The 15,338-nt window shown below is 45.4% G+C and overlaps 1 protein-coding gene across 1 annotated transcript in view; it reads left to right on the top strand.

Annotated features, from left to right (window-relative positions):
- Positions 1-15,338, top strand: part of LOC138472051 (taste receptor type 1 member 3-like) — a 214,171-nt gene that overhangs the window by 166,463 nt on the left and 32,370 nt on the right. The window lies entirely within an intron of this gene.

Here is a 15,338-nt window from a genome sequence, read left to right as displayed (position 1 = left end):
CCGGCACCCACCCACAGAGTTTCACAGAAGCACCAGCACCGTTATTACCGGTCTCAGTGTTTCCGTGGTCCCCATTCCGATAGAGTCCTATGAAGCTTTATCAGAATGGGGAACAAAATTTAACTGGCGTCTGACTTTCCGGCCGCCGGGGTTGTAATACCCCATTGTTACCGGCAAGTCAGGCGATGGTAACTGTTTACGGGTCCGGCGGCTACCAGACGGTTTTACTAGCATGGTTACCGCCAGAGCCGTAATGGCCCATCGTATCCCCTTTTCCCAATGAGAACCAACATTACCCTCCCCTTGCCTTTATAAGCTGTTGTTAACCCTCTCCCCTCATTTCCTCTCATTCATTCCAGTATAGTACTGGGATGAGGAAGAGGCGACTAGGAGTAATGCACACTAATAGATCCTTTCACCATTCTAGTACTGAGACGAGGAATAGGCCTCCAGCCTGGTATAAGGGTCAGGCATGTCCAGAGTGCTTCACTAGTTGTGGTCAGGCCTTTGGGCCAGAAGACTCACACCTGCAACCTGTTAAACCTGTTAAACGGTTGCAGGTGTATAAAAGGTGGAGCCAGAAAGAACAGGGGGAGACCAACAGGAAGGCCTACAGAGGGAGAAATCCTGCGGAGTACAAGGCAGCCAAGGGTGGTCCTGTCGGGAAAATAGAACGCCAGCAAGAACTGGAAGGAACTGTGCTGCCAGAGCCAGGAAGGGTGCTGTGAAGGCCACAGTGTTGGGAAATTCACTGGTCGGTGCCTGCACAAGGAGCTGTGGGCCGGAGAGGAAATCCAAGGTCACTAACAGCGTCCGTGGGTCGGCAGCGGAGCTGCCGGCAACCCACACCAAGAGATAGAGGAGCGAACTGTGAGCTGGGCTCGCCATCTATCGAGGACGTTTATGCAGAGCAGTAGGTGACAGCTGCCCTGAGGATACACCCGTGACCGGTGAGTGAAGAAAAGGGATCACTCGAGCGGGGGCGCTCCTGGCGCTGCTACGTGGCAAAAAGGAAATGCTGAATGAACAAGAAATAATGTGCACCATACGGTGAGCCAAAGCAAATGGTTTGGATGAATACTACAAAGTGTGAACAAATAAGAACTGGAAACTATTGAATACCGAACTGAATGAAAGCATTTAATCAACCAATGCTCAAACGACAAGTTTGTGTGAAGAACAAATACCATCTATTGGAAGTTAAGAGCAAATCTGAGGCAATGCAATGTAAAGCAAGTATGGACCATTGCAGAGGAATGTGAGAGAAATGTGGTCAAGGGAAAAGAGCACCAGAAAGAGAACTGTCTAACAAAACCCATGGTGGCAAAGTCCAGAGACTGGCAAAGAGTGAAAGACGTTGTGGCAAAGCCAAAAGGCTGGCACAGAGAGGGCGAAGTGAGTGTGAAGCAGAACACAGGTGCAGCTACACAAGAACATGTGTGTGCAAGCGAGCCACTGGTGACCGGTTGCGTGACCTGTAATGGGTGGACCGTGTGGTCTGACAACTGCGCCTAGACTTGGTATACCCTATCTGTGAAAGCCAAATAAATATACAGAAAGTAATTACAAGTGCCTGAAAGAGATTGCTGAAGTGAAGCAGAAAAAAGCAATCTGTATGGACTATCAGTAACTAGAAGGAGTATAAAGTTGACCAGGAATTGGTTTTGAATATAGAGAGACTAACCTTAAGTACAAGTTGGCAAGCTGAGCAAGCTGGTGTCTTGGGGAAGGAGATTCCTGGGATCACATTTGGACTGTGTTGTTATCTTGGGGAAAGGAGCCCCAAGAATTTGTGGAACTGTCTTGAACTTGGGTAAGGGGAGCTGGAAAGTAAGCCCAGAGCTGGAAGAAGCTCATAACTTTATTTGGAACACTATTTCTTTTGATGCTGACATCCTTAAACATTGTTTAGCTTTAGTTGTGAGGGCAAGTATAGGTTCTGGACACAGACACCCTTTAAATTGAATTTACTGACTTGGGCTATCCTTAATTTCTTTAGGTGGGGAAATCCCACCTTAGCATAGGGCAAGTTAGGCGTTCCACCATCCTGACATTTTACTTAACAAGCCACTTTTTTTGGAACTTTGAATCTGTTATCTGTGTCTTGCTTCATGATGCCTTTACAATAGTAAAAGCCTGTGGAGCTTGACAAGACTAAGTACTTTATTCCAAACGTTCTTTCCTGTGGATATCCTGCATGCATTTATTGTATTCATTTTATTTTTGGGTATTTATTGAGTGTGACCCTAGCTTCAAATAGCAACTGAATATTTTAGTAATGGGGATAAACTATAGTAAGCAGTTTCAGGGACCTAAATTCATCAACATCACAGACCTGATGACATCTGTAAGGAAGGCATTGTATCAACAGTAAGACAGACACAAGTGAACACGGTTCAAGGGTGTTTATTGAACTCGAATAAGGGTTTAAAAAACACCTGGATTCAATCATTTCTTAGTGACCGCACCATGAGGGTCTTCTCTCCCTCTGCGGCTGCTGACCCTATCCCCATCACCTGTGGAGTGCCACAGGGCTCCTGTGTATCACCAACACTATATAATATCTTCGCTAAACCCCTGTTTGATGACTTGGACCATCTGGGTATCACCTACACTAACTATGCAGATGATACCCATATCCTCCTGCCACTTACAGGGGACTACAGTAAGGACCTAGCAATGGTGAACAGAATCTACAGTATCGTTCAGGCATGGATGGCTACCCATGGCCTCTGCCTGAATGATGACAAGGCAGAGCTCCTCATCTTGGGTACTACGACCCTGCTCAACAAATTAGGTGCAAGCTACACAGCCTTCATCATCGATGAGAACGTAATTCAAGTAGCTAAGGAAGTAAAAACGCTAGGCGGATACCTAGACTCTACACTATCATTCACGAAACAGGTAAATTCTCTAGCTTCATCAACAGCTTATACTTGTAAACTTATCAGAGCAGGTAAGCAATTCTTATCCCTGAATAGTTGCATGACCTTAGCCAGAGCGTTGATTATCTCTAAATTAGACTATTGCAATGGCCTTTAAATTGGAGAGACCAAATCCACTATAAATAAAATACAGATACAGGAAAATAATGCCCTTTGAGCTGCACTGAATATCCCCAAGAGAGAACACATCTCTGAAACAAGAAGGAAGTACAAATGGCTCTCCACACATGAGGAAATCAGACTCAAAACTGCCTCCCTCACACACAAAAGTCTAAATAACAAAGCCCCAAAATACCTAGCAGACAGATTCTCTAGAATAGCATCTTTCAGACTGACTAGATTAGCAAACACTAATTGTCTTCAGGTACCCCAATTCAAACTCTCCACCACTGGAAGCTCCAGCTTCCCTGTCAAAGCCGCCCAACTATGGAACGAGTTACCCACCTCAATGAGAATGGAACAATCTTTCACCAAATTTAGGCAAAACCTGATCAGCTAGTTAGTAGAAACTAATGACAAATAAATGTACAAATCTACCCCTACTGTATATACTTCCAATCCTGCTTACAATTGTCATGTCCATATTGTTTAATCTTGCTCATTACTGACACGTCTGTACTTTGTAACCTTGTCACAAAGCTGTACGTTTTCTTATGCTCTTGCACCCATATACCCTCGAGTCTGGCGTGCACAATAAATTCTAAACAAACAAACAAACAAACCTATCTAATCCTAAATCTACAGATGGGAGCAAGCAACGACTATCAAATAATAATAACGCAGTTCTAGTGGTGTCTTCTCAAAATAAAAGGGCCTATACTATTAAACCTATTGCCAATCCTTACTTCTAAATACAAATAGTCAGGGTAACAGTAGTACCAAAAAGAAAGAAGTGTTCACAAAATGATATGTCGGGATGTTCAGGCCGTTGGCCTCCCTTCCCCATGTTTTCAGCATGAGACATTCGAGCTTAGCACAGACTCTGGCTTCTATAGCACGAGGATACAGTTCAATCTTTAGCACCAGGGCCTTCTGTGCCCAAGACTCTTCGCCTTTCAAAGTCTCTTCTTTCAGAGCGCCTGATGCACTAAACAAACAATACGTTCTTTTCCTCTTTTAGATTTCAAGTATTACATTTTTCAGGCGATTCACTAGTCACCTCGGACCCCCTTAGCCGGGCTGAGGTCCCCTTTCGACACAGTGTTCTACCTTTTGGGTGTATTCCTCAGCACCCCAGATCCCCCTCTGCTGAGCTCAGATCCACTTCAATTCAATGTTTCGGGTGTATTCCTGTGCACCCCGGATCCCCCTCTGCCAGGCTTGGATCCACTTCAATTCAATGTTCTTGATTTCTCGGGTGACTTTCTGCTCACCCCGTATCGCCCTCAGCTGGGCTCAGATCCTCTTTAACATACTATTCAATTAGTCTCCCTGTTCAATTAGTCTCCATTCTTCAGCTTGGACTAATTTCAAGTTAATCGTTTAACACAAACTTGCTTTAACCAAAAAGCTCTCAGATTATCTCCCTGTGCCGGGCTCGAACCAACTTCATTGTCATCAACTTAATTTACGTTATTAACAACGAAGACTTTCGATTGTGTACAGGATTTTACTTTACCCGTTGCAGGACCACTTTGATTCGCTATTCTGTGTCATTCTTTCGCTATTGCCATCTTTCAGTTGGATACCTTACAGAGACTTTCGAATGAGCACACATACATTGCCGGACCACTCTGTCTAAGCTATTGTATCTTGGCTTCAAAGTTCAATCACTCATTTGTTCTTCAATTTTACATACGTTGATTATTGCATACACTGTTCTCTTCATCGTTCACAGTACAATGTTGCCGCTTACAACCTTGGCTTGAACACAGACCGGTATGGTATCAGTCTCCCAAATCACCGGCTGTGCTGACTCTGCTGGCGCTGCTTTGTTGTAGGAGCCAAGGATAGTACCACAGCGGCAAGCAATTCTCCCCGTCTTGACTATCAGCGCGGGAGAGCCCTGGGTACCTCCGACACACAATGCAGGCTTCTTCAGCCTTGTTTCCTGGTCTTACGTTTTCCACTCTCGAAGGTACCTGACAGTAACGATTCCTTGTTGAAGAGGTCGAGGGCACTTCCCTCTTGCGATCCCCTTCAGCTTTACCGGCTTTCACCTTGTATTAACCTGCCATCTTGGAACTGCTGCTTCTTCATGTGTTTTGCCTTGCTCAGAGTGTGTTCTCGTGCTCTGCCTTTTATCCATGCATGTGGGAAAGTGTAATGGAAGTCAGGTCTGTGCAATGATCAGTAATTGCCTGACCCTGCCTGACCATTGTATAAGGACATGTCAGGTATGCGGTTTCGGTGTTAGTCCATATTGTATTATAGCGGGCTGTCTGTGAGAAAGTGTTCGTATTGGAAAAGGGGGTGGGAGGATTAGTGCCTAAGTATCATACTCGGTAGGATGGGGTAAAGGTGTTACAGGGAAGGGGATACTGCGTCTCGCTGTCTCGCCAGCCATTGTCCCACTTCCACTCCCTGAAGACCCCTCACCTATGTGATCCTCCCGCACTGGTCCACCCCCATGAACTGGATCCAAAAACGATGGCTGTGTCCTGGCCACCTGGATGACAGATCCTCAGGGACTAGTGAATAATTCACCTTTAGGTTTCTCACACATCACTGGAAGTTATGCCATTTGACCTTTCACCCGGGTGGCATCAGTTCTTCTTTAACCCTGGTGACATTACCGAAAGTGGCTTACGAGAGTATACAAAGAGCATAAATGTAAACATTTTAAAAAACCAAATACGTACCGAAGCAGACACAAATATTTTAGAAACAAACCACATTTTAACAAGGGTGCTGCCTTTGTATGCCATGGATGGGGTTATGATAAAATAGGGTTAGACCCAATAGTACAACATAGGCCAAGGCAGTATTGGTTCCTATTTGAAGATTTGAATATATCTTTAAGCAATAATTATGACAAAGCATTAAGCAGTTCTGGGGAGTGCTGTGACACGATTTTTGCTGAAATGGACTCAGACATGCTTACATTGATGGAAAGCCCAATGAAGATGCACAACAAAAAGAAAATTGTAAAGTGGGGAAAGATATACAGAGAATGTCAGTGTATAAACTACAAAGGGAGCTAACCACACACTGGAGGACATATAAGGAGACTGAAGGGATTTGGTATTCTCCTACATCCTAATGGAATCTGGAGTGAGTGTTATGATTGACAATGGAATGTTACTGGTTAGAATGTTTATGTGTGACTGGTTTTCTCTTGAAGGAGTTGAGAGATGTAGCCCGAAAGAGAGGATGCAGGTGATTGGTCTATGAGATCTGGACTTTACCATCTGATGAATAATGATTCTAGAAACTGGATGTTATACTTGGAAACTGATTAAAGAAGTTACTCATCCACACCTTGATGTCAGAGTCATTTTGCCAGAACCCAGAACTTTACAGAGACCTCTGTTATGAGATTCCCAGGGCCGATATATTGTTACATGTATATGCGCTTTCATCTTAACTTACTAGGCTCCCTACACAGATGGGGTCCTTTAAGAGGGATCCCTTGGCAAGAAAGCAAGTGTCAGCTCTGTAAAAAGCAGAAAGAAGCAGAAACACAAACATTGGCTGATTGGCTGTAGCGTAACACCAGGGGCAAGGAAAATGTGGTTGTGAAGGTTCATACAGACATTAGAGGATTTAAACAGTGAGGTCAAGTGGACAAAGCACTTCTATGGATACTCTATCTCAATGACCATTGCTTTAGTGAATATTTTAAAAGTGATACACAAACATTTGGGCGAAAATGTCTTTCTCGATTAGTCCACCATAAAGAAGTAGGGAAGGGAGTCATTTGTCAGATAGGTGAAAAATGCAATCTTGGGGGTTAGCAAGGAAGGCCCTAATAGGTATATGGAATATGACATATCATATTGTGTTCAACGAATTCATGTCTGTTATGTTTGTTTTAGACGGTTGTACCTGAAGTAATTTATTGCCATTTGTAATGAACTAAGAGTTGTGAAGTATATGATTAAAACGTGTCAAAGTTTTTAATAAACTAAAAACATAAAAAAATAGGCCAAGGCACTTCCATAGATATGCCACTTCAGCATTGTATGGCCAGTTACTTCCATACTATGCAATTATCATCCCAACTGAAGTTGGTACTCATTTATCAACCTCAGAAGAATGAAATGCTGAGTTAGCCTTGACAGGATTTGAAACTGCAAACTGCAGATCACACACAGATCACAGCAGTATGTGCTCAACCCTCTGAGCTATTGTGCCACTTTACTATTAAAAATGAAATACTGCATAAGAAAGCATGTCAAAACTGGCTGCACAATGTAGGGCAGACACATAATAACACTTATCATGTTTGCTGTAGCCTTGATGATGCACAGTAAAAAATGTCATGCCACAGTAAGACATACCTAGACTGGCAGCACGAAAATGCCAATCTGACCATGTAATAACGCTTATTATGCTTACTTTATCATAGCTGCCCAGAAATGCCACAGTAAGGACTGGCTGCACCCAAATGCCAGTCTGGCCAAGTAATTACACTTATCATGATTGCTTTATCATAGATGCCCAGTACAAAATGTCACGCCACATTAAGAAATGGCTAATCTAGCTTTTGTATTTTGTATTTATTGATTTTTATATAGCTGTCTGCTGAGGTGTATGCAGTCCTTGGCAGTTCTACACGTGTTCTCAGAGAGTCTGTCTTTGCTCTCTTCGCTTAGTGGGAGGACCCATAAGCACTACCTACAAAGTGGAGCGGTCCGTGGAGCTGTCTGCCGAGGTGTCTGCAGTCCTTGGCAGTTCTACACGTGTTCTCAGAGAGTCTGTCTTTGCTCTCTTTGCTTAGTGAGAGGACCCATAAGCACTACCTACACTGCGGAGCGGTCCACGGAGCTGTCCGCGGAGCTGCCCGCCGAGGTGTCCGCCGAGGTGTCTGCAGTCCTTGGCAGTTCTACATGTGTTCTCAGCGAGTCTGTCTTTGCTCTCTTCGCTTAGTGGGAGGACCCATAAGCACTACCTACACCGCAGAGTGGTCTGCGGAGCTGTCTGCCGAGGTGTCTGCAGTCCTTGGCAGTTCTACGCGTGTTCTCAGAGAGTCTGTCTTTGCTCTCTTCGCTTAGTGGAAGGACCCATAAGCACTACCTACATCGCAGAGCGGTCCACAGAGCTGTCTGCCGAGGTGTCTGCAGTCCTTGGCAGTCACTGGCAGGAAATGAATCTGCCACTCCCGGCTCGGATATGGACTCTTCAAGTAAGCTTAAGCTGGGAGAAGATGGCCAGGGGCGCCGCCTGCAAAGCTACCATCATCTATCGGAAAGAAAATCCCCAGCGCCCGCAGGTAAGACCCGCAAGGTCTCTGAACTGACTGTGGGTAATGGATTGCAACCTCATTTCCTACCACAAACTGATCCACCACTTCAGGCATCTGTGAATGATACTGTCCAACAGTCACCGGTGTGGCCTCCCTCGTACTTCCCGGTTGAGAGGGTGTCAGCCGCCTATGACTGCCGTGACTCCTGCACTCCGGCTACTTTGATGATTCTGGATGAAAATTGCCCAAACCTCATTAGCGAGAAACATTGCGTCCCGCCAGCTTGTCCAGCGCCTTTTGCTCCTCTCGGCCCGGACTTCGGACACCGGGGTGTCGAGTTAGCAAGTGGAGCTGTGGCAGAGTCTATCGGAGGATGGACGGTGACAGGGCCCCTCGGTTGTCGACAGTGTGGTGGGGCTCGGTGAGCCATGCAACTCAGGCGAGTCAAGCGGGCTTGGAGATGGACCCGACGGGAATCACAGGGTTCATGCCATTGGACAACAGGCTACCAGAGCCGGGATTTCCACACCCTATAGCCACACCTACGAAAATGCCCTTCGTGGGTGCGTTAAGCGGAGTGATCCCCGGAGCAGAATCACAAATTGTCAAAATGGTGGTGATGGTGCATGTAGAACCGGTTAGCCCCCCAGTTGGGAATATTGTAAACAAATGAAAGCGAAACCTCAAGTCCTCTAAAACTCTGAGCTCACCGCTCTATGTGTCGTCGACGAGACGGACTCAGACCTGGACAATAACCCAGCTGATGCATGTAATAAAAGCTTCCCAGACCCAGCCATAACTCAAAAGCCAAAACCGGTCTGCAATCCCAAAAACAGAATTGTTCCAAAGAGAAAGGGGAAAGAGGAACCACAATTATTACTCAAAGGGGGAAAGCAGAGACTATGGGTTAAACCCATTTCAGACATTAAACCTAAAAAAAAAAACCCTCATGACTAAAAAAAAAAAACGAAAGCAGGCAAAAACTCTTGCCAAAACCACTACTGTCAAACGCCTTAAAAGATTTCTTCAAAAAACAGTATAAAAGATAATTAGACTCTTCCTTAGAGTTATCTGATGCAGAAATCCTAGAGGCCATTGAAGATCCTCCTCCAGTGAACAAATCAAGAAAAGTGGAGGACATAGCAGCTAAGCAAGCTACATTGCCCACACCTCCTCTTCTTCCATGTTCTTTGACACGTCCACCGTCTGCCAGTCCTTCGTGTGACCAGCAGGAACGGGAAAACACTGAGGAAGTTAGTGGTGAACAGACAAGTAATCACTATAACGAAGACTCTAGTTCACTCATAAACCGTAATACAGCCAGCACAGAAAAGACAGTGGCTACTGGGCAGCAACTTGTGAGAAATCAAGGGGTTGGGGAGACCTGTTATCAACACGACAGACCCAGCCGGTGCTGGCTTTAACCATCAAACCGGGTAGCACGTCCGCTGTTGTGCAATCATTGGCAAAGAAAGCAGACCTTTTGGGAGACAGTGATGAGACAGGGGTTGAAGTGGTGTCCAGTCAACTGGTCGACAACAAACTGGTCGACTGCAATTTGCAATTTGGTCGACACCATTTGGTCGAATGCCAAATGGTCGAATTTTTTTTTTTATATATATATATATATGTGTTTTGTGGGTTTTCGTGTGGGGAAAAAAAATAAAAAAGAAAAAAAGGGAGTTGGGGGGGGGGACCCCTCAAAAAAAACCCAAAAAATGGGTAAAAAAAAAAAAAAAAAAATTCGACCATTTGGCATTTGACCAAATGGTGTCCACCAAATTGTCTGTCGACCAAATGTTTTCGACCATTTGACTGGTAACCGGTTGAAGTCCCATGTGCCCGGCATTTCCACTTTAATCCGGCAGAAAAAGACCTACCGCTAAGACCACTACGTCTAGAAAAGAAAAATCAACCTGACCTCTCAAAAACATCTTTAACCCCGACCCCTCAAGGGACATCGGTGACGTTCACGCCTCCCAAAAACAGAAGACTGAGATAAATTCCATCTCCATCAATAAAAGACACTCCTTCAAAAAACAAGACCTTCTGACCATAATGTCCGCTGTGACAATAGCCCTGACACCTTTTGACAAGCTATATGAGTTGCAAACGACTCTTTGAAAGAAAACACAACTATTATTGTTGCCATGATGCACTCAAAACTCATCTTCGTGGAAGGGTACATCACAGCCCTGGAGAAAAAAATCGACAGAACAACAAGCTTCATGGGAAACAAGATTTGCTTCGCTTCAAGCGGTAGCCAACCAGCAAGCCATAGACAATCTGAAACTGATGAAAAACCACAGCCAGAATTACAACCTTTCCAATGTCAACTCCATTTGACAACTCCGTCAACACAAAAAGGATCAACGACCAAAGGAACTAGGGGCACTCAGACGGACAACGTACTCTCGGGCCGCTCATCACCCCAGGAAACCTCGTGTCAGGCAGTAGTTGACCCGAATAGGTGCCCAACAGTGAACACTCTAAACAAGCAAATCAGCCGCCAAGATCAAGAAACTTCACCAACGAGGCAGCCCACGCCTTCTCAAAGCAAGCAATCGGAGGCTCACCCTCCGAAGGGCTTCCTGTTGTTTGGCACTACAAAACCAAAAACAACCACAAATCAGGTAATATAAAAACGCCAAGTGACTATGCACCTAGGCAACCAGGACGCTAAGGCTCAGGTCCACGGCCTTAAAACCGGAAACCAGTCCGAGCACACACCTACACGAACCAAAGAGATAACTAAATCCAATTCCCTTCACGACTCCAGATACTCACACAGAGGTGGTGGTTTTGACCAAATCACCAATCACAGTTGAAGATTTTTTGAGTGACAAATTCTCAATGGATATAACGCAGCACCTGCACCAAGATCCAGTACTAAAAAATGTTGAGTTTGCACCCCAGCCATCGCCAATTACAGATCTCACTCTGTATGAGGAAGTGTCGACGCAACAACCTCGTAATCAAGCACAAGGTCTTCCTGAGAAACCGGCTTCGACTCCCGACCGCAAAAGATACAACAACATGCAGCCAAACGACGGGACCTCGACCAGCAGCAAACAAGTGATAAACCATTAAAAAAACAGCCTGAAATGACAAATCAGAACACTGATCATTTTTCTACTCCAGGAGCAAGTAAAAATAACAACCCTCGAGCAGGCGCCATACTGAGAACAGATGATCATTCTTCGGCGAAAAATCAAAGACGAGAAAGGGACTACAGTGATTGGAAGTCCTAAGCATATACAAAAGCAAATCATAAAAACAAAGTCGAGGAGAGAATCTTCAAACTAGAACAACTGGTGAACAAGGACAAAGATTTAGTCCTGAACAGAAAAACAGTGCTATATCTTTTAAACAAAGTAAGAAACTAAGATCTTTAAAATCTGATGACTTCACACTAATTGAGCCCTATCATAGGGATCAGAAAGCCAAGGCATACTTACACATAAAAGCATCTTCGGTTCAAGAAATGTCCGCAGAAGTCAACAAAGAACTTGAACACATGGGACTCCGCCTCATCGAACTAATCGAGAAACATCCAGTGAAGTGTCCTTCCCCTCAAGGTCGAACCATCGCGACTAGGGAGCACTGATACACTTCAAAAACAGAAGAACTTTACAAGAGAAACAGACGGGTTAAGTTTTACAAAACCCCTGAGGATCAGCGACACAGACAGACTAGTCGCTTTTCTTGGCGGCCGGAATCCCATAGATCACCTCGTTGGCACCAGTATGAGAATAGATCGAGAGAAAACCAGAAGTATACGTTAAGATCTGAAGGACTCAGGCCATAGACCATCAGGTCGCAGTAAAACGTCCTAATGCGCATAACCATAAAGCCGGCACAACATACGCCTCAGAAAAATCAATTGATGAGAAGAAGAAACAGGGACCATGGACGTGGCTTCCTACAGCACTAACAAACTTAAGAGATAGCAATCACAACCGTCCAATCAACTACAACAAGATACCCCATTGCAAGAGCCCCATGATCTTCACTAGGAGACACTGACGATGGGGTCCTGGAACACCAGAGGCCACACACATCTGACAAAACCTGACGGACCGGATCTAAGGTCCTTTGACATCTTGTGTCTGCAAGAGACCTGGTTGATCGAGAAACCATCACTCAATGGTTTCTCAATAGAAATCTCTCCGGCCTCAAAGGGCCTATTAGGGTGACCATCATCAGGCATTTTACTTGCGGTGTGAGCTGGTTCAGGCCTGAACATCACAAAGAAGTTCGCTGAGTGCCACGGCCTTCTAGCAGTTTTGGTATCTTGGAAACATCGTAAAACACCTTTGAAGATCTCAGAAAGCACTCAGATGGCAATCATAACCCTCTACTGGAATCCTCAAAGAATCACAATCAATAACTTCTGTGTGTCAGTAGCAGAGGTTATCGACAAAATATATGTGGATCAACAGATAACTAACTTATGTTATCTGCTGAGACCTAAACGCGAAATGCAAAGACAGGACCTGGAACGGAGAAAAACAACTGATAGGATCGTCAAGTGAGGAATGTGGGGCCAAATGGTTAGAACTAATGAACTCACGTAACTTCTACAATGTTGCAGAGCTACAAGAGGGCCCCCCCAGCTGCCGACCTGGGAGAGAGACAGCACCGCGGTCACCCTGGACTATATCTTCGTGTCGTACGCTTTGCTACCATTAATTTCAACGTATAAGGTAGTCAGAACTGACGAAAGTCACCACAATCTTCTGACCGTGACACTGAACACAAGTCGCCCTCACGTACAACAAAAACATTGAAGTAAATAGTCAGCAGACGCGTCTCTGACTCACGGCCTCTAATATACTAGACCTAACACAAAGGTATAAAAACACAACCCCTTGGAGGCCCAAACTTTAAACCAGCTGAAGCGCTAAACTATAAATTGCTGCTATCGGAATACAAATTAAACCCTACTCTAGCAAAAAAACGACAAGTGCAAAAAACAACCATGTGTACAACAAGATGTTGGTGGACAGAAGGAGGCGGCTAAGGCAAATGAAAAGAAAGGTGTCATGACCCACAGAACGCGCCCCTTCTGGACTTCCTGGTCCTTGTCACGGCAGGGTTTGAATTAATTGTTTCTCCCAACATGGCCGTATCACGTGACAGGCCGCGCACCAGCCTTCACGGCGCACGTAGTACGTTCCATAAATATGCCACGCCCCCACGGGCCCGCGCATCTCAATGCTATTGCGAAGTAGTGACTAGACGTGTGCTCCGTAGCTCGCGGTATTATTCCCTTGCTTCTTCCACCCTAACCCAATTCTAGTCCCTTCCTCCCTTTCTTGATTCCTGGACTCGTGTTAGTTGCGCACCCTGTTATTTCCTGGACCCTTGCTTCCCGGTACTTGAACGCACGCTGGAGTCGGACGAGACTCGTGCAGCCTTATTCAAGACTCGAGCAGTACGCAAGAAGGCATCTATCAAGAAATCCAGCAAAGATCGAACTTAGGTGAGAAGGGGGGAACTCCTTGACAGTTTGAGACTCCACCCGACCAAACTCGATATGGACATGGAAGCAGCCGTCCAGGACCTAATGCGTGGCATGCAAGAGCTATCAACTGAGGTGCAGAATCTAAAGGCGGAAAACGCTGCTCCCAAACAACTAGTTCTATCGCGCGATTCTGCCACAAAAGAAAGTGTATTGCTGGGCGGTATAGTGGACAAATATGATGGCTCACCAAAAACCCTTCGAGGATTCCTGGATTCATGTTTGGTTCACTTTACTTTTAAGCCCTACTACTTTTCAACTCCCAGGGTTAAAGTGGGCTTCATAATTTCCCACCTTCCAGGAAACGCCTTAACATGGGCTACACCCCTCGTTAATTCCGGCGACGTTCTTCTAGATGACTATGATGGCTTCATACAGGCCCTTAAGACCATGTTTGACCGTCCAGAACAGGTCTATAGTGCCCAGGAACGCCTGTTAGACATTCTGCAAGGATCCCAGGATATGCTCACCTATGTTACCCGATTCAAGCAGTTAGTCAAAGAAGCTGATTGGTCCCCGGAGGCGAGTTTTACCCTTTTCAGAAGAGGACTGAATGAGGAGATTAAGGATGAGTTGGCCAGAGTGGCTCGCCCAAACTCATTCCAGGCACTAATGGACCTTTCCATTCAAATAGATTTTCGTATCCAGGAAAGAAAGGCAGAGAAGAAGAAATCCAAAGTTAATCCTCCAAAGCTGTCCTTTGAGAGTACCACCAAGGCGGACACTAACCCAGGCTCAATCTCTGAACCAGAACCCATGCAGATAGGAGCCTCCCGTGGACCTATATCCCCGCAAGAAAGAATGAGAAGGATTCATACGGGTTTGTGTATGTATTGTGCCTCAGACAAACACCTGGTTAGGGAGTGTCCTCTGGCCCCTCCTCAGCGTTCGGGAAACGCCAGCTCCCGATCCTAGATGGAGCAGAGCTTCGGGAGAGAGATGTTTGCTCCACATCAATTCCATCCTTGAACTCTCCTGGACAAAACAATTTGGTAATTCTACAAGCCTTCCTCTCGCCTTCCAAGAATAAGACCTATCCCATTCTGGCCTTGGTGGACTGCGGAGCTATGGGAATTTTCATTGATCAAGACTGGGTTGTTAGTCATCATATTCCATATGAGACACGAAGCACCATGCAGCCGGTGGAAGCAATCGACAGAATACCCCTCTCTTCAGGACCCATAAGCCTACAGACAAAAGAGATCCAACTTTCCATGAACCATCACCAAGAGCGGATTACATTTGACATCATTAAGTCAGCCCATTACCCCATGGTATTGGGTATGCCCTGGTTACAGAAGCACAATCCGTATATCAGTTGGACAGCAGGATCACTATTCCTAGGCTCTGAGTTTTGTATGTCCCACTTTCTAATCCTGGATACCTCCTCCACACCCCTTAAAGAACCACCTAGAGACCTGAAAACACCACTCATGGTTTCTAATATCATACAAGTCCCAGAGGCCTATCAGGGATATGCTGATGTATTTTCAACTGCCATTGTCCAGGCCTTACCCCCTCA

This window comes from Ambystoma mexicanum, chromosome 8 (genome assembly GCF_040938575.1).
Source record: "Ambystoma mexicanum isolate Mex_15411 chromosome 8, UKY_AmexF1_1, whole genome shotgun sequence".
NCBI classification, from domain to species: Eukaryota; Metazoa; Chordata; class Amphibia; order Caudata; family Ambystomatidae; genus Ambystoma; species Ambystoma mexicanum.
The sequence above is the reverse complement of the archived record's forward strand: the minus strand, read 5'-3'. Positions and strand labels throughout refer to the sequence as shown.